We start from the raw sequence: 21,024 nt of genomic DNA, 5'->3' as shown, positions 1-21,024 counted from the left end.
GCCCCCCAGCTCCCATGGATGCCCACCGTTCCATGGGGGGGGGGGGGCATGAGTGTGGGGTCCCATGTGGGGCTGCCCACAGCTCTCCGTTCCAGTGCTTCCAGTGCTCCCGGTACCCCCAGGAGCTCCCCATTCCCTCCCCCAGAACCAGGGGGCACAGCATCACTGTCCCTCTTATGGGACCCAAAATACAGCTTTTTCGTTAAACCAGGAGAAATGGGTTTTTTTTGTTCAGCTCTGCCCTGTTTGGCTCAGGAAGGAGGGACCCGGCCATGTGGTTGCACAGATCTTTGTGGGATTTTTGCGGCTCTGTCATGGTTTGAAAGACAGGTGTCTGTTAAAGAAGGAAGGAACTTCTCTGGAAATGGAAAATATAAACCCCTTCCCTCTGAATTATTAAAATTTTGGAATTAAGGGGCTCTCAGGTAAAGATATGGGAGTAGGAATAACAGTAGGAAAATGTAAAAATAAAAATAAAAATTGGAATAGATGAATAATGAGATGATTGGCCCTAACAATTAAGGAATGAATACTGTGTGAATATTAGGAGAAGATTTCTTGATGTATAGGTATGTTATTGTAGTTTATTGTTTAGATGCCCTCTGTTCTCCTCACAGTCCCCTTTCCCCATCCTCTGTATTGTCACCACCGGACAGCCTGGGTTATTTAGCACAGGTAAATGAAGGCGTATACATGTGCCCCTCCTACAAGGCAGCTGAGAATGAAAAAGCTCCTTGCTACTGGAGGGCCCAGCATGACCACACCTGACCCACCAATCAAGTTGCAGGAAAGCAATCTCCACCAATAAACGGCAACAAAGAGTTGACTGACAGACTTTGGGAGGGGCCAGGGTTGGCTGATGCAACCCCCAGAGGTATAAAAGGTGAAGCACCCATCCCAAAGATGAGCTGTGTGGTAAGCAGCCATGAGGGAGGCTCCCAGGCCTGTTTATCCATATTGTTATGTTTGCCCAATTATCCCATCATCAAAAAATCAAACAATATTAGAGGTAGCAGGAATTTGAATTGAAAAGTTTAGAAAATATATAAAATTTGATACACTTGAAATATTAACAATATAATTGGGCAAAACTAAGGGATAATTTGGTTCCAATACAAGCGCATAAGCAAAAGATAACTGCGGGATACAGAGTGCAGGGCTCTTGGATCCGTGCCACCTCACGTACGAGCTTGCCAAGTGAAGATTCCCCCCTTCTATGCCATGTGTCAATGTCATCTCCTCCCATTTTTGATTCATCACACTTCTACCTCCGCCCTCGTCACCACCATTACTGTGCATAGGCCACCACTTGTTTTGGTGGTCACACAAGTCTTTGGGGGTCGTCACTGATGAAGGCCTCTATTCTTCATCTGTGTCCTTTAATTCACCTTTGGGTTACACATGCACATCAAGCCAGTACGATGAAAGCCAAAACTAACATATTACTGCATTCAAGCATCAAAGTTATAAATGTTATAAATCTCTTACAGCTGGCATTTTCCTGAGACCCAAAGAGATTGTCCCTTCTTTTTGTTAATTTTTAGTAACTGTTATCTCTTGCTTTTTCCTCCTGTCCTTCAACATCTGCAGGGAGGGGGGGTGGAATCCCTCCTATCTCTTTCTTTTTTGGCATTACAACTTTTAAATTTTTTATTATTTGCAATCATTAATTGCTGTATCAATATTGATTGTGGTTTCAATTTTACAGCACAAATCATACCAATTTTCCACACATGGAATCCTTTGGTTTTCATTGCTTGTTAAGACTATAAAAAAAAATATTGTTGCTGGGTGATTCAGAATCAGCCCATGTGTGTTAAGTGTAGTCTACAGGGGATAAAGAGAAGGAAAAGAGAAGTACTTATACATCCCGATAAGTTGGGAAATTTAGATAGCATGAAGAATGAATAACACAAGAAGTAAAGATGGTATAAAAAGAGTCCACTAGAATGTAATTTAGCAGATGAGAAAGATTTGGCAGGAATCCTGGAGGGTAATTTTTCAAGGAAAGGTAATCTGCTGAAATACTCTTACCCAATAGTAGGCTTGGTATCAATTAGAAAGTGGTGAAAAGTGACCCCCAATGGAACTTCATGATCCATTGTTACAGTTGATGTTATTTTAGGGCAAGAAGAAAAATGAGATCCAGTGATATATGCAGACATCTTTTTTACCCTGAAGAATAAACCTGAGTGTCAGAAAGAGTGTGGCTTTGATTTGGCCCCACAGGACCTTTAGTCCTAACTTTGGAAAGAGATAAGAGGCAGAAAAGAAAGAGATGTCATTCAGCATTCAGCATAAGGCAGACACGTTTGAAATTGGCTCAAATGCACCAGGAAGATTGTGTTCTAGGTGTCCAAGACTTAGAGCCGAGTTAGCCCAGGCCAGGTCAGGTACACTCCCCCTGAGGTAACCACTCTGCCCCCTGAATGAAAGCCAAATGGCAGTGAGGGTGAGATGAATAATCCAGGTGAGGGGACAATTTCAGAGACCCCCAGTGAAAACCAACCCAAGGAATAAAACCAAGAAAGCTTTGCCTTTAGTCAGCCCCTTAAGGCAAGTCTTGAGTCCCCCAGGAGAAGCCATGTGGGTGAACATCTTCTTTTCTACTAGTGACCTGAAGAGTTGGTGGGAAAAAGTTAAAATGGATAGAGAAAACCCTAGCAAAGTAGCAAAAATATTGGAGTTCATAGTCAAGAGTCAAGAGCCAGAATGAGGTGATACTGATTTCATGTTTGACAGAGCTAACCAAATCAGCAAAAGAGTTGGTGATCAAGGTAGCCAGAGCCCGTGTGCAGGGACAAATTGCTAGTGGATCCTTACAAGGTACAGTGGACCAGCTGTGTCCTATTGTAAGCTGTTGGGACCGGCGGGAGAAATACAGCACGCAATATGAGTGATAAGCAAATCTCAAACTTTATTGATAGGTACACATCTTTATATCAGTGTTAATGAATCTCATACATATTGCAAAAGTGAGCTCAGTATTGGTTAGTTACTTATCAGGCAACTATGCCTACTTCTTTATTCTTGTGGGTATTTTTTTGAAACTTTTCTTCGTATTTCTGCCAAAGATGCTCTCCCCTATCCTGCTGTTGCACCAAGGGTACAATGTCCTTGCCTGTTATTGGACACTGACTACTGGCTTCTATGCTAGTCCCTTTCAAGCTTAACGAGCGGCATTATGTCGAGGTGACCTTTCTCAGCTAACCAACTGTCCACAAAACTCTCCACACTTCCCTCGTTTTTGTGTTGAATAAGCATAGTCTGATTAAATGCAGCAGATATCATACTTTGCATCATGTTCTGTAAGCACATGCAAAAACACGGCAAAATTAACACTACTAACAGAGCTATAATGCCCACTATAATGCCAACTTTAACAACAGAACGTAACCATGATCCCAGGCCTAACAATAAGAGCCATCCATCAATACCGAAACCTGATTCTACCTGTAAGTTTCTAGTTAACCTTTGCAATTCAGCGAGCTGGGCATGGATGGACTGCGAATGATCAGAAAGATTCATGCAACACATGCCTTCAAATTCTTCACAGCCATGGCCTTGTGCAAGTAAAAGAAAGTCAATCGCAGCTCTATTTTGAAGCCATGCGTGACAAATAGAATCAACATCAAGCAAAAGGTTAGAAAGTGCCAAAGAGGTGGCATTGGTTTGCTTTGCAAGCCAGCATCCCAACTTATTTAGGGTACCATGGGCACCTGCGCCTGCCACCCCTGGAGTCAGAAAGGATGCTGCAATTATGGCCCCTGGGGACCAAAATTTTACATCGTCCCTACAGTCAGCAGTAAATGCATGGATCATTCTCTTATGTTGATGATGGCGGCAGCTCATGTTTAATATCATGGACGTATTGGGTGTAAGCAGAGACAGCCGTCCAATTGAACATGGCCCAATGTACGTGCAGCATCAATGGGACACCAGGCCAAGCATGGTCCCCACAGATTAGGAAGTAACCTGCTGGCAGTTGAATAGGGTCATTTGATGAGATTGACACTTTCCCTGTGGTATAATTGCACCAAGCTGTTGCATTATGATACACAGCCATGCTGGAAGTTACAAGAGTGAAATGTTTTTTTGCTGAAAGCTGGCTTCTATGGTTAAAATTAATACATGCATCTGCCATCACTGAACCTAACAGCTCCAATTCTTGGGGTTCCTGTGGTGCTATGGGGAAGTGAGAAACCCATTGGTCCCAATTACACTACACTTGTCTTAGGATTGTCAGTTTTGCAGGTGGGTACACCTGAGGGACATGGCCAGGGATCTGCTGGTAGCCCTACCAAGCAAGTTGTAAATGGATTACCAGGAGAAGATAATGACAGGCAAATAGCCTCCTGGTTAGTTAAGTTTGCCAGGGTGACCCAAATGTTAGTCTTAGGCTGAGGTGGGGCCCACACATTATGAGTTTTCACTTCTTCGGCAGCACCTGCACTGTCTGCTAAGAGGGTGAGGATTAGCAAGGTAACAGCATAAATGTGCCACATCACCCTGGTCTCCCCAGGCGCTGCTTTGAACTACTCAGACATTTGGGAGATAAACATGTTTTCCACAAGTCATTAAGAATGTCTCTTCTTTCCTTTCCCCTTCTTTCTCCTTGATCTGCCCAGATTTACCTTTTTAGGTCTCTCAGACAATTGTCCCACGCTTGGTTGGGATCTTGATCTGCAGAAATTGGACCTATTATACTTGTCTGTGAAAGGGGAATACTCTTACCACACTTAGTCTGTAAAATATGCGACTTGGACTGTCCCAAAGTACATTTAACTAAATGCTGCATTTCCCACCTAAACCATGCAATAATTTTCTGTTCTGGTGACTCATACAACTGTAACACTTGGTGGCGAGGTAATCCTGTAAAGGTCCAGAGTTCTGCTTTCCAGGAGCCCAACAGCCAATAAAATTCACAGCTCCTGCACCACAAGTCAGGTAATTGAGTCTGATATACCCATTTAGTTTGCTGACATCCCCCGCAAAAAACAATACCCATGCAGCACATTGTCTATTTTGACAATCAGTACAAGCTAGGTTCCTAGGCCCTCTAAATTCAAATGTAGAAAGCGCTTGAAGCAGGCTTAGTATATAATCTAAGGATTTACACCGATCAATCGCTCGGTCGATAGCCAAACTACACAGTCCTTTCAGCTTGAGAAGTATTGGTCGAAGGATGATCAACAGCTTCGTCTCTACTCGCTGACGGTCTTCTGTGCTCAGTTGATGGAGTTCTGGTGGTTCCATCTAACACAGCTGCTCGGGTCCATTTAGCAGGTACCCATAAGGATCCTGTAGGGGTAGAGACAAAAGATATCCATGGCCCTAATATAATACCTTGGCAGGACCTTGCCATTGTCCTGTTTTGGGATCTCTGTATTTTACCCTTACATCTTGCTTTACACTTTCTTTCTCCTGTACATAGTGGTGAATTACAACAGGAACCTTGCTTTCCCCAAAAACACACAAGTGATTTAAAACAAATAAACACCTTAACAGTCTTTCTTGCAGCTCTCTAATATCCTTGTATTTACCTAGATATCTTTTCAAGGTACCATTAGATCTTTCTACGCTTGCTTGCCCTGTTGGGGAATTAGGGATGCCTGTCACATGTTCTATTCCCCACATTTGCATAAACTGCTTTATTCTTTTGCTGCAGTAGGCAGGCCGGTTATCTGTCTTAATACACCGTGGCACTCCCATTACAGCAAAGCAGCTGAGATGCCTCTCCACTTGTCCAGCTTTCTCACCAGTCTGTGCTGTGGCCCATATAAAATGACTATCGGTGTCTATAGTAACATGCACATACTTCATCCTATCAAACTCAGCAACATGTGTGACATCCATTTGCCAGGTCTCATTTGTATTCAACCCTCTTGGGTTAACTCCCAGACCTAACCCGCAGCCCCCATTATGATGACTACATATGGGACAGGTTTGACTATTGACCGTGCCTCGTCCATAGATATCTGAAATTCTCTATGGAGACCTTTTGCATTTTGGTGAAACACGGAATGTGACTCTCTGGCCATAGTCTGCCTGGGAATTGGAGTCATTTGTGTGATTGAGACTAGCTTATCTGCTCATGCATTACCCTCTCCCAGACCAATATCCCATTTGTGACCTTCTGATATGGATAACAGAAAAGGGATGTTTTCTCAGCTTAATTGCCCTCTGTAACTGAATAAACAGCTCATGTAACCTCCTGTTTTGAACCTCTTTTATAGAGGCATCCTCTATCCGCTCACACACTCCTGCAACATACAAAGAATCTGTCACTATGTTGAGGGGCCCCGAAAAATGCATCATGGCCCATACAACAGCCAATAGCTCCATTGTTTGTAAAGTATCCAACTCGGAAGCCCGGAGAATCTGATGGTGCCATTGTCCCTTTTCCTGCCAGGTCACTGCAGCAGTTCTTGATTTTCTTCCTGCATCCGTGTAGGCAGTTATAGCATCCGACAGGGGCTTCTGTGATCTTTTTGGGCATTGAATCCAACCCCACTGCCCTACCCAGTTCAATAGTATATTGGGTATATCATCAGTGGCAATCACGCTTCCAGCTCCCAGCAGGGCCTCTTGTAATTCCATACTGTTTATCAGGTACCAGGTCAACGTATCTTTCTTCATTGGTATCCATGTCTGATCAGGCTCCTTTCCCGTAATCTGTAATGCCCGTTCACAACCCTTCTTTAGCAGGTCAGCCAAAATTTTGATTTTTTGAAGAAGGGTTTTATGCTGTTGAAGTGGAGGACATACCCATTCTAAGGCCCACGCCTCCCCCGTATTTCTGTTTTGCTGAATAAGTGAACCCAGCAAAAATTTAGTTCCACACCAAACTGTCAGCTGTATGGGGAAGTTAAGATCTTGTCTCCGGACACTGCCCTGCGTCACACAGTCCAATATCTGCTGAAGTGTCTTAACCTGCTCAGAGGTTATATGGACAGGTTGTGCTGGGTCAGTCCCTTTTAGTAAAGGTCGAAGTTCATCTAACAACTCATTTGGAAAGCCCACAATAGGGCGCAGCCATTGCAGATCACCAAGTAACTTTTGAGCATCATGCAATGTATGTATTTTAATATTCAATTGCAATTTCTGGGGGGTAACAACCTGACCAGTAAGTGTCCATCCCAAATATTTCCAGGGTGCAGATAATTGAATTTTTTGAGGAGCTACAACCAAGCCATGTAGTTCCAGGGCCTTATGTATTTCTTGAATTTGTTGACCTGTGAAAGGTTGCGGCTGCGCAAATAAAAGATCATCCATGTAATGATAAATGGTTGTTTTGGCCCAGGCCTGTCGCAAAGTTGTAAAGCATTGCCAACATACAGCTGACACAAGGGGGCGCTGTTGCGCATTCCCTGTGGAAGAGTAAGCCATTCGAATCTCTTGTCTGGTTCTTCTTCCCTATTTAAAACCAATAAGGTAAATGCAAACCTCCGAGTGTCTTGAGGGTGAAGAGCAATAGTAAAAAAGCAGTCCTTAAGATCCACAATTAACAATGGCCAGTCCTTTGGCAACATGGCTGGGTTAGGCAAACCTGTTTGTAAGGCGCCCATAGGCTCCATTTGCTCATTTACAGCCTGTAAATGTTGTAGTAAACGATACTTTCCCGACTTCTTTTTAATAACAAAAATAGGGGTATTCCAGGGGCTTACTGACAACTGTAAATGACCCTGCTCATATTGTTCTTGTACTAGTACATGTGCTTGTTCCAGACTTTCCCCTTTAAATGGCCATTGCTTAACCCACACTGGTGTGTCCGTGTTTCAAATGAGTCAGGTTGGGGAAGTCCACACAATGGCCATTAGCCCAAAGGGTACTCATTTGTCAGCACTACCCCCATTTGAGCCAAAATGTCCCGACCAATGAGGCACTGCACAGTAGGGGGCAAAGGCATGACTGAGAAAACACTCTGTAAAATTTTTCCGTTGATAGTTTCTGATAACAAGGGTGATTTTCTTCCAAGCGTTAAGCCTCCAACCCCAGTAACTGCTACTGTGGTTGGCTGTAATGGCCAGTTTTGGGGCCAGCAATCCGGGCTGATAATGCTGGAGTCTGCGCCAGTATCTAATAAACCTTCCAAGGTTTGCCTGTCACCCTGATACTCTATCAATACAGCACGTTTTGGCTGATAGTTTAAATTCATTGTTAACAGATTTAGTCCTCCAGTGGAGCCAAAGCCCTCTTCCCTCCTGGACTGTGATTGATGAGGGGGTAATGTTTTAGTCATTTGTTCCAATGGAACTAATTGAGCTATCCTCTGTCCTTTTTTGATTTGTATCGGTGGAAAAGGAGTATGTACCATAACACAAATTTCCCCAGTAAAATCAGCGTCTATTACCCCAGTTAAAACAAATAATCCCATCATGGTGGCTGATCGCCCCAGAAGCAAAGCTCCCATAGGCTGTCCATCAATGATGATTGGTCCCTTTATTCCAGTCAGGACCTTTTCCAGTTTGGTGGTCATCAATGTTACCGCTACTGAGGCTGCCACGTCCACCCTGAGGCTCCTGGCAGTGGCTGGTTGAAGGGGGACTGGGCTGAGATGTTGACAGCTGCTACTTGTCTCTGGGTGCGGTGGCTGTTCACGCTGGGCCTCCCGGTTCCCGAGCGGTGTCGGCAGGCTCCGGGATTGTGGGTATCCGAGCGACAACTGTGACCCCAGATGCTAGCTGCTTGGCAGGCTCGCCGGGTATGTCCCATGCCTCCGCACTGGTAACATTTAAATCAGCCAGTAGATGGAGATCGTGGACTACTTGTTGCGGCTACTTGTAGGGGCGCAAGGGTGGCAAGGACTTGACTCTGCGATGCTGCTGCCTGCTCCTTAAGTCCTGTCCCTAGCTCTTTAATAGCTTCTACTAACATCGCCTGAGTCCCTATGGGCACATTTGCCATGTGTTCTAAAGCTTCTTCTATAGTCCAATAAGCTCCTAGGGTATTTAACACATTTTTCGTAGCCTGGTTGCTATTTTGAAGCGCACACTGCTTCAATAGGGCCTCTTTCATGAAATCTGCCACTCCAGATCGCTCGATAGCAGCGGCCACCTTATCTACAGAAGATCCAAACAATTCACCCCTTCCTTGCTTTATAGCCATGTATGAGGGAACCCTGCCTGCTTCTTTTATCCTATCTATAGCTAGCCTCACCAGTTGCATAGCCTCTTGGCATTTATCAGGACCAATTAACGCTTGTGCTTCTGTTTGAGCAAAAGCCCCTATGCCCAATAATTCATCTAAGGTTATCCCCTGTAAAGGGTCACCTGGTTGCCGTACCACTGCTATGCACTCCTGGCAGAATGTTTTCCAATGTGCATTAAATAGAAGCTGCTGATGTTGAGTAAAAATAAGCTTCGCTATTCCTCTACAATCGGCTGGCAATAAGACCTGGGTCCCCCAAATATAGTCAAGCATTTGCTTTGTGAGCTCACCAGTCACCCCAAACTGACTAACTGTGGACCGTAACTGCGACAACAGTTTCCAATCTAGGGCAGTAATTGCTGCCTGTAATCCACCCCCGTCTAGAGGAGTATAAACCACCAGGCAAGCCACTTCCATAGCTGCTGGCATAGCCTCACTATCCCCCGAATCCATGATCTCTTTTGCTACCGCTGCCCATGCCTTCCTCCGCTCTTGTGCAATGGCCCCCGTTAGGTCACTCTCTGCCCCAGGGATCGGCTCATTGCTAGGAGAGGGAGTGGAGGGTCTGGCCAGGGCACAGGCGGTGCGGATGGTGCTGTTATGGGGGGTGAGTTGCTGCTTGAAGCAGGAGCCGATGTTGGTGGCAAGATAACTGTGGATGTTGAAGGGGGTAATGGCCAAATCTGACAATTCCCCATAACTTTTATTCTTACCATGAGCTGCAGTAGCTTGCTGTGCAGCCTTCTTTACTACCTGATATTGTACTAACTCATTATGCACCACTCGCCATAACTTTCCTAACTTCTTTACAGTTTTATCATCATCTGAAACCGCCTCCCACAGCTTATCTTCAAACTTTCGCCACTGACTTAATTTATGGACTGTATGAGGATTTTGAAAAAATTCCTGTGCATACCCGTAAGCTAATAACCCATGAAGCTCTTTCTGCAAATCTATGTCCTTAACCTGTCGCTTTTTTAAAAAGCAAGTAAATAAATCATATGCTGATCGCCTTTCCATTTTAAACATCAGCGCTGTTGCAGCCCCACAAGGTCGAGGCAGCACATATCGGCCGGGCTTTCCGTTGAAGTCACCCAGGGCCCGGCACCTCCCCCGTTTTCAGCGGTGCTTTTTCACCGTCCTTGCTGTGACAGGACCCAAACACCTTCGCCGATCCCTCGTGGTCGCCGTTACCGATATCACGTCGTTGGGGTCACCATGTTGTTGGGATCGGCGGGAGAAATGCAGCACGCGATATGAGTGATCAGCAAATCTCAAACTTTATTGATAGGTACACATCTTTATGTTGGTGTTAATGAGTCTCATACATATTGCAAAGGCGAGCTCACTATTTGTTAGTTACTTATCAGCCAAGTCCGCCTACTTCTGCATTCTTGTGGATATTTTATTGAAACTTTTCTTCATATTTCTGCCAAAGATGTTCTCCCCTATCCTGCTGTTGCACCAAGGGAACAATGTCCTTGCCTGTCATTGGACACTGACTACTGACTCCTATAGGGCATGGAGACTGCTCCTGACCAGCACCTGGACATTAGATTCAAGTACAGGAATTTGACAGAATGTATTTCTAACCTGCTGCCTATTAAAATCACCTCAGAAGAGAAAAGATGGATTGTAATTTTGAGATAATTCCTATATCAACCCACTGAAACTTGCATGTGGCAGAGAAGCATTTTAGTGGAGTGCAGACCCCCTGACCTCCTGCTAGCTCAATAAAAGGGCTTTTACAAGGCAATGCATTTGTCTGTTGATTTCTTTGAATTAGGGAGACCCCTAAGGATTGCTGTATCTTGAGGGAACACTGCTGGCCATCCCCTGTGTGTGTCTGCAAAAGCTTCAAATCAGCTGCCTCAGCCTCCGGGGCCTCTTTTGGCCAGCATCCTGACGTGGATGCAGGGCTGCTGCCAGGCACTGCTGGGACCCAGTGGGTCAGGACTGGCTGTCTCGTGTCCACGGAGCAGCCCTGACACAGCCAGGGCCATCCCGAAAGCTGACAAATGCTCATGGGTCGGCAGAGAGGAACAAGGAGCACTGGGCTGCTCTCAGGGTGTCTCAGCTGGGCTCACTCCCCCACACATCCCCATTTTAAGTCTGGCTGATGCCCAGCTGCCAGAAAGGCCTGCCTTGTTGTCTCCAAGATGCACAGGGAGACCCTATGAGCAGGACATTTTGGGAGGCCTTTTCTGAGGGCAGGGACACACCAAGATCAGCCAAGACTCTCCACGCTGCCTATCCCACACATCCCAGCTCTATGATGGCCCTGGGCCACAGCAGCTCCCACCAAGCAGGAGGCAAATGCTTATTGCCAGGAGTTGAAACACAGCAGACAGGAAAGATGTGAAAGGTGTGTGTGTAAAGGCCTTTTAATTCACAGCTCTCACAGAGAGCTTTGGGGCTCATGGCTGGACAGAGATGCTCCTGCTCACATCTCTGTCCAAAGGGGGTAACACTACCTGCTGCAGGTGCTTGGGTTGATTTCCACAGGTCCAGGCAGATGCCAAACCTGCTCTTCATTGCCTTCTCCCTGCCCCTCTGCCAAGTGCAATGGGCCTTAAGGACTGAAAGGAGCACAGAGAGCCAAAGGGGGACACTCGCACCTGCTTCACTGGGAGCTCCGTGGGACGCACTTTCCTTGAGAAGCAAGCCCCTTTCCTCCAAAGGTGTTTCCCCAAATGCACAGCTTTCCTGGGGAACACCAACACACCCTTAAGAAACGCTGGCAAGGCTGAATGACTTCAGGTCCTTTCAGAACAGGCACTCCAGCTCTAGCTCCTATTCCCTCAAGTGAGTTTCCAGGGGCAGGTTCAGACGTGCAGCCCCAGGCCCTCTACAAACACAAGCTGCCTGCTGCCTATTCACCTGCCTCAGCTCCTGCCTGCACTCACAGCACCAAAACCAGGCTTTTCCTGGCCAGGGACCAGAGCCCTCTTCCTGCAGGATGCTCTTGCCAGCACCTTCCAGGACTCTGCTGTGCACACAGCGCTTTTCATGCCTGCTCCCAACAGGCTTTGGAACACAGAGCACAACTTGGCTGGCTCTGCCACCAGCACAGCCCAAACACAGGCGGAGGAAGAAGCAGCAGGGGCTGTTTTGCAGCCATGCCCCAGAGAGACTGGAAGGGTGCCCTCCCTCTGCTCTCCCTTGCTTGGCTTTCTGCCTGGGTCTGAGCCTGGGGCTGCCATTCCTGACTTGTGGGGAGCAGAAGCACAGCCGGGATCCCGGCACTGCCTGACAGCGCTCTGGGCACTGGCTGTCGCAGTGAGGGTGGCTGTGACAAACCTTTGGGTCCCCTGACTTCAGGGTGAACGTGGTGCAAAATAGGAGAGAAGGAGGGGGAACCATGGAGTGCCCAACAAGGAAACGACTTTTAATGGGAAATAAAAATGGGAACTATGCTCAGGAACAGAACACAACATAGGGAGAAGCTCCAAGGGCCAGAAAAAAGGAAGAGGTAACAGTATATATTCTTGGAGATTAACATTCTAGAAACCATACAATATATGGAACATATGTAACCAGTAGGGGAGTGGGACTTGGACTAATTAGCATAACTACTTCAAAGGCTCTTAGGAGGCGATCTGAGGCTTGCCCTGATTTAGATGAATGGTTCCCAGACCTTGAAGATCAGGCTTGGTTTGTTTGGTGTGAAGTCAGCTGACCCTATGTCTTAGTTGGGTTGACTCCCACATCTTACTCTTTTCTTGTAAAGCTAGAAATAAAGGTGAAGGAATCTTGTAGAATAGACACTGCATTTCTTGCAGTTAGGGGAAAAAAAGCAACGTTATGGTCTTATTTTTCAATGGAACACTTCTGAAAAGGTCCTTTGTTCATCACAAAGTCTGTTTTTCTTCCTTGTAGGTGTCCAAAAAACTTTTTACAACCATGGAGATGACAGCTGAAATCATAGTTAGAGCCAGAACAAGATTGCTAACTATGGCAGGCCAAGATTTTGTAATTATTTATTTACCAGTGAAAAGGGTTGATTGGGCTTTGCAAAATTTAGACTTGCAAATTGCATCGCTAAATTATTCAGGTGTTTGTTCTATTCGTTACCCAGGCCACAAATTGTTACAAGCTAAATTAAGTTTTAGAGAAAAACCCATGCTAAGTGAAGAGCCTTTAAGTGCTATAACCCTCCTCACTGATGGAGCAGGGAAAACACAGAAATCAGTAATAGTATGGCAAAATCAAACAACCAAAACATGGGAGTCAGATGGCCCTACAATAGAGGGCTCTCCTCAGATTGTTGAACTGGCTGCAGTAGTTTAGAGCGTTTCAGCTCTTTTCAGAACTTTTGAATTTAATTAAGGATTTATCTTGTGTTGCTAGTATTGTTAAAAGAATAGAAGGATCAGTTTTAAAGGATGTTACAAATGATATTGTTGGCTTTCATGTCTTTCTACAATTTTGACACTCAGAACTAACCAATATTTTGTCTCTCATATCAGGGCTCATTCCTCGCTAACAGGATTCATGGCAGAAGCAAATATGAGAGGCGACAAACTTACAATGGTTTTTTCAAACACTTTGCCAAATATTTTGAACAAGCAAAACTGAGTCATGCTTTTTTCCATCAAAATGCACAAGCACTGGTGCCCATGTTTGGCACAAGCATGATCAGCACAGATCAAAACTGCACCTTCTGGCAGCTGCAAAGGCACATGAGAGGCACAGACGTCAGGAATTTTCAATCTTGCCATTTACCTTCCAATTTCTCATGGAATAACGGCATTCCAGGAATGGGAATTTTGAATGCTCCAGCTGCTCTCCCCAATTCCCATGGAATAATGGTTTTCCGGCCATGAGGAATTTTGAATGCTCCAGCTCTCCCTCCAGATTCCCATGAAATAGTGGCATTCCAGGCATCAAACCCTGCAGTTCTCCTCAAAAATTCCCCCCAAAACTTTGGAACAATGGCATTCCAGGCATTGGAATTTTTGAATGCTCCAGTTGCCCTCCGAAATGCCCACGGAATAATGGTATTCAAACTGTTGGGAATTTCAAATCCTCCAACTCCTCTCCCAAATTCCCACCAAATTCCCATGGAATAACAGCATTCTGGGTGTCAGGAATTTCAAATCCTCCCATTCCCCTCCCAAATTCTCATGGATTAACAGCATTCTGAGCATCAGGAATTTCAACTCCTCCCATTCCCCTCCCAAATTGCCATGGATTAACAGCATTCTGGGCATCAGAAAGTTTGAATCCTCCAGCTCCAATGTCATATTCCTACCAAAACTGTAGAATGGAATGACTGCATTCTGGGCACCAGGAATTCCAAATCCTCCAGCTCCCCTCCCAAATTCACAGGGAAAAACGGCATTCTGGGCATCAGGAAGTTTCAATCCTTCAGTTCCCTTCCCAAATTCCCATGAAATAATTGCATTCCAGGCATTGGAAATTTCAAATCCTCCAATTCCCATCCAAAATTCCCCCCAAATTATGGAATAATTGCCTTCTGGACATTGGGAATTTTGAATCCTGCAGGTCCCATCCCAAATTCCCATGAAATAATGGCATTCGGGGCATAGGGAATTTGGAATCCTTCAGTTCCCCTCCCAAATTCCCAACGAATAAGAGCTTTCTGGGTGTTGGGAATTTAGAATGCTCCAGTTCTCCTCCCAGATTCCCACCAAAACTATGGAATAACTGCATTCTGGGCGTGAAGAATTTCGAATGCTTCAGCTCCCTTCCCAAATTCCCCATGGAACTCCCATGGAATACTGGCATTCCAGATGTTGGGAATTTGGAATCCTGCAGTTCCCCTCCAATATTCCCAAGGAATGAAAGCATTCCAGGCATTTAGAATCTTTCAGTTCCCCTCCGAAATTCCCCTCAAATTCCCGTGGATTTCTCACCCTAGTGTACTGTTGCTACTGTCAATCCAGAAAAGGTATCAGGAGAAACATGGACATATTTAAAAGTCCCAAAGCTCGAAAAGTGTGTTACATCTGTTTGCCAGATGTCATTAGGTTTCAACCCTTGTGAGTTTGTACCTAACATCTGTGGCAAAGAAAGAGTCTGCTGACACTGTGAGCAAGGATTCACTGCATCCCGTGCTTGGGGCAAAGTCAGATGGAATTGTTTTCCCAGTGCTCGGGCATTTTGATGGTAGACATCATGAGAAAGTTTGGCCTGCCCTGATTTTGTGGTATAGTGACTGTCATGGCGAGGGCATCTGCCTTCACATCACATTCCAGTGCAGGTCCAGGCAAAGGGGTGTGTGATCTAAAGTGCAGAAGGTTGTATTGCTGAGACCTGTGAAGGGAAAAGCTGTACAGAGAGATTAATAACAGAAAAAGAACTTTGTTAGAGCCTTCCTTCAGGAATGAGTGCTGAATTCTCTCAATGATTCCTGTAACACAAGGAGAATCACAAACAATAATAATAAAGCCCGGGGACATCGCAGGGACAGCCCAGGGCATTCCCAGCATCTTCCTGGGGGTCATTCCCAGGGATATCCCCAGGAAAGCCCGCAGACATTTTGAGGACATCCCTGGGACATCCCGAGGCATTCCCGGGGACATTCCCAGAGCCATTCCTGGTGACATTCCCGGGGACATCCTGGGGCATTCCCTGGATCAGTAAAATCAGGATCAGGAACAACAGGATCCAGAAAATCAGGATAAGTGGGATTGGGAAAAGTGGGATTGAGAAAATTGGGATCAGAAAAGTGGGATCAGGGGAAGTGGAGTCAGGGAAAGCGGGGTCAGGAAAAGCTGGATCAGAAAATTTGGGATTGGGAAGATCGAGATTGGGAAATTTGGGATAGGGAAAATCGGGCTCAGGAAATTCGGGACCAGGAATAGCGGGATCGGGAAAATCAGGCTCAGGAGAAGTGGGATTGGGAAATTTGGGATCAGGAAATTCGGGTTTGGGAAATTGGGGCTCAGGGAATCAGGAGATGCTCACAAAGCCATGTCCTGCTGGGATTTGAGGAATCGCAGCCGATCTGTGAGCTGCCGTGGAGACTGAGCTTCCTCCTGGATGTGCTGGAATTCCTCGGTGCTGATGATGTGCAAGGATGGGGGTCAATCCCTGGGAATTCTTGGGGAAACATACCCCAGGATCAGGGGAAAAATATCCCAGATTTTGGGGGGAAAATTTTCAAATTTTGGGGAAAAATACCCTGAATTTTTGGAAAAATATTGCAGATTTTGGAGGGAAAAACCACCAGATTTTAAGCAAAAAAATCCTGGGTTTTTTTTGTTTTGTTTTGTTTTTTTTTTTAATATCCTAAATTTTGGAGGAAAAAACCCATGACTTTTCAATGAAAAAATCCTGAATTTTGGGGAAAAAAATCCTGAATTTTTTGGGGAAATATCCTGAATCTTCAGTCAAAGAATCACAAATTTTGGGGCAAAAAAGAATGGATTTTTTGGGAGGAGGGGGGAATAGCAGATTTTGGGGGAGAAAAATTGCAGATGTTGGGGGGAAAAATGTTGGATTTTGGGAGCCTCACATGAGCTCCTGGGTCAGGTCCCTGATGATGACTTCGATGGTTTTGGGGTTTGTCCCGGAGCGAGGGCAGCGCTCCAGGGGTGACAGTGACATTGGTGACATCATGGAGCAGCACGATGGGGCTGGAGAAGCCCTCGGGCTGCAGGAGAGGATGGGGTGAGACTCCCAAATCCCCCCCAAATTCTCCCAAAATCCCACTAAAAACTCCCATAAAAATGGCCCCCAAAATACCATAAAAATACCCAGAAAATCCACCAAAATCAACCCCAAATCAACCCCAAATGTCCCCAAACTCCTCAAAATCCTTACGCCCAAATTGCCCCAAAATTCCCCCAAATCATCCCTAAAGCCCCCAAAAATCTTCTAAATCACCCCAATATCCTCCAAATTCTGCACAAAATATCCAAATATCCTCTAAATTCCACATATCACCCCAAACTCTCAAAAATCTGCCTAAAATTACCCCAAATTTCACCAGACTTCTCTAAAATCACCTCTGAATCACCCCCAAAATCCCTTAAAATCACCCCAAAACCCCTCCTAATTTCCCCACCCTCCAAAAATCCCCCCAAATGGCCCCCAAAATAATCCCAAATCACCCCAAAATGCCCTCCAAATCCCCCAAATCCATCTAAAATCTCCCTAGATCCTCCCTAAATCCCTCCGGTGCCCAGATCCCCCCTCCCCAGCCCTGTCTGGTTCCCCTCCCAGTGCCCCCTCGGTGCCCGACCCCGCACCCGGCGCTCCCCGGGCGGGCTCCGAGCCCTGGAGCTCCTGCGGAGCCTCCACCAAGCCCGGGGGGGACGGGAGGGACCGGGGGGGTCAGGGGGGACCGAGGTGTCCCCAGGAGCGTTTTGGAGGACACGGGACCCGCTGGGGTTGGGGACCCGGGACCCCAGGGTGTCCCCGGGATGGAGGGAGGCGGATCCCGGGCAGGGCCGGCTGTCGCGTGTCGCCATTGGCCGATACGGATGTCGCGATTGTCGCCAGGCCCGGCCGTGGGCAGCGGCAGCGGCTGTCGCGACATGTTCCCAACGGCCCCTGGCGCGAGTGGCGCTGTCCCCAACGTCCCCAACAGCCCCGGAGCCGCGGGGGGATGGGGGATCGGGGGGTCCTGGAAAGGACGGGGTGAGACCCCAAAATCCCCCCTCGGGACACACCGACACCGTCGGTCACCGCAGCCCGGGACAGTCCCGGCTCTCGCAGTGCGATGGCAGCCGCGACTGGCGACAGTGACCCGAGGCCAGGACTCCGCTCCCACAGCACCGCGGGCTCCTCCCCAGGGTCCCCGGTCCCCTCCGCCCTCCCGGTGCCCCCGGCCGGGGCTCCGCAGCAGCTCCGGGGCTCAGACGCCGCTCGAGGAGCGCCGGGTGCGGGGTTTGGGCACCGGGCGGGGATGGGCTGAGCTGGGGTGGGCCCGAGGGGCTCGGCAGCTGCCAGATCGGTGCCCGAGGTAACGGGGCGGCACCGCCACTGGTGCCCGAGCCCTTGGCCGGTGTCACCGAGAGGGAACAAACAGGGAGCGGCAACTCCTTCCCTGCTGCAGGGCAGCTGAGAGGAAACCAGTTTGGAAATGCAACAATTGATCATTTTGTTCCTGTCCCCAAGGGATTGAGGGAGCCCCAAAAGTCATGCAAATCCCACCAGGATCTGTTCAATAACCTGACCGGGACCCTGCTCATTCCCGAGCTGGCCAGGCAGAGACGAACAAACAGAAACCATTTCTCCCAGTTTAATCACAAAGCTGCATTTTGGGTCCAATAAGAGGGACAGGGGTACTGTACCCCCTGGCACTGGGGGAGAGAATGGGGAGCCCCTGGGTACTGGGAGCACTGGAACTGGTACTGGGAGCTCTGAGCAGCCCCACATGGGACCCCACTCGTTGCCACCCCCTGGGCACAGGAGCACAGGATCTCAAGGGAAGCACACGAGGAGTGCCCTGGGGCAGGGACCCCCTGTGCTCCAAGTGTCCCCAGTGTCCCCAGGGCTCCTAATTCTGCCTACGCCCCCAGTGTCACAGCACATCATCGTAGTCACAGGGGTCCCCCTGTCCCTCGTAGGGTCCTGACCGCTCCACATTGGTCACTTGTGGATCCCGAGGTGGGGCAGGGCTGAGGGACACCCTTGGGGACTCTGAGAGTGACACCGGTTGTGGGGACCTGGGTGGGGGTGACACCCGTGGGTGATGTGTCCTTGTCCCCCCCGAATTCTCCCACTGCCCACTCGGTGCCCTTGGCGTGGGTGTTGAGCACAGTCCCCTCCTCCAGGGGGGATCCTTTGGGGATAAGGGGGAATCTCAGTAGTCTGGGAGGGGGAAAGCCTGAGCCCCCCACTCACCTGTCCTGGAGATTCCTGGTTTCTGCAAGGGAAAGGGGAGAGGGTGACTGAGGGGACACCGGGACCCCTGAACCTTCCTGGGACCTCAGAGTTCCAACCACCCACGGGACCCCCAAATCCCCACTGCAGCCCCGATTCCCACCATATCCCTGATTCTCCCCAGACACTCAGCACTCCTGAGACCTCCAGAACTTCTGCATCCCCACAGTGCCTCCAATCCCCCTGGTGCCTCCAACCCTCTGAGTCCCCATAACCCCAAGCCTGGCAGGAAGGGGCACCCCCAAACTCCCCCAGGATCCAAAAAGATCCTCCAACATCCTTGTACAGGACCTCCCCAAACCTTCCAGGAACTCCCAATGCACAACAATGTTACTCAAAGCTCACCCAGGGAAGCTCGTGGAGCCCAACCAAGACACTCCAAATTCCCCCCCAGGACCCCCAGCCAAGGTCACTGCAGGCTCAGTGTCCCCCAGCTCAAGGGCCCTGGGTGCTGCTGATCTCTGTCCCCACTCTGGGGGCCTCACATCCTTGCAGAGTCCCCATCCCACCCCAAAGTCACCCACCCCTGCGGTGCCACCGATGACAGCCAGGAGCAGGAGCAGGAACAGGAGGGTCCTGCCGACATTCACAGCCACTGCTGGGGATGGACGGGGACACACCGGGGTCACCCTGAGCCATGGGGGACCTGAACCCCCCAGCAACCCTGTGTGGTGAGCCACAGAAGCAGCACCACCTTCACGGCCATTCCGGTGTCCCCAGCCATGTGCACTGGCTGTCACTCGCTGCTGTGGCCACCGCTCCCCTGGCTGGTGGCTCTTTAGATGAATGGGAAGGAAGTGAGGTCACATCTGTCCCCACGTGTAGGTGACACCTGTTGGAGGCAGGGTGGCCACAAGCCTGGGATGGGCTGGGGACAAGGCTGCATAATCTGGGGCCATGGTGGCGGATGCTGTTGCCAGGACTGGGGGGGCCCAGGGGATGTGGGGAACCAAGGATGGGTGTCCAGGAGAATGGGAGTCCGGGGGAATTGGGGCCTTCATGCCTGGGGGAATTCAGGGATGGAGGTGCTGTGGGAACATGGTCCCCAGGGATTTGGGGTCATGGCATGTGGGTGTCAGGGTTGGGGGTGCAGGGGGAAAAGGCGGACCCTTGGGAATAGGGGTTTTGGGGGAAGAAGCAGCCCATGGGATGGGATCAAGGCAATGGTGGTGCTGGGCAATGGCAGTCCTGGGATGGGGGTCCCCAGGGAGGAGAGACCAAGGCAATGTTGGTCTCATATTTGGGGTTCCCAGGAGAATGGGGATGTCAGGGATGGGGAATGGCTGAGTGGGCACGGAGGTCACAGATCCTTCCCTGGCTTCCTCAGATTGTGGGGTGGCTCAGAGCCCAGCACAGCCCCCACCCTGGGGCACCCCTGGGCTCTCTTGGGATGCTCTGGGGCTCTGCCCCACTCACCCCTGGGTCAGGTCCCCCAGTTTCCTGAGTCAGCCATCCCAGGCAACACCTGATGCCCTATTGGTTCAGAAAAAATTACACATCTGTAGAATAAAAGCAAAAAACTTTCCCACACAATTTTTCCCCTAATACAGAACATACTCAGCAAAAATCAACCTGACAAGGTATAAAATCCTCAGGTTTATAGATGTCTTTTAAAAGTTGCTCACCCAACAAGTCACTCACAGTAAAAGCACAAAAAAAAATCACAATGAAATGAGTCTTTTTGGTTCCCTTTAGGAGCCCATTGGTGCATTTCCCAGCAGTGTTTGCTTGTGGATAAAAGAGAGTGTGGAGTCTCGCTGAGTGTCCAACAGCTCCATGGGATTGTTCCCTCCCTGCTGGGCAGCAACCCAGCCCTGAAGGAAGCTGCCTTGAGTCATATTTAGGAACTCTCCCCATGTTTCTCATTTCCACCCTGAAACTTGACTGACTTCCCATGGAGGAAGGGGAGAAGCTCTGTCCATCCTTGGGACAGTGCAGAGGAATCTGTGGAAATGCCCCTATGTTCCTCAGGCTCTAATTCCCTGGTAAATCCACTCCAGCCTGCCCTGAATTCCC

This window comes from Melospiza melodia, chromosome 25, assembly GCF_035770615.1.
Source record: "Melospiza melodia melodia isolate bMelMel2 chromosome 25, bMelMel2.pri, whole genome shotgun sequence".
NCBI lineage: Eukaryota > Metazoa > Chordata > Aves > Passeriformes > Passerellidae > Melospiza > Melospiza melodia.
The sequence above is the reverse complement of the archived record's forward strand: the minus strand, read 5'-3'. Positions refer to the sequence as shown.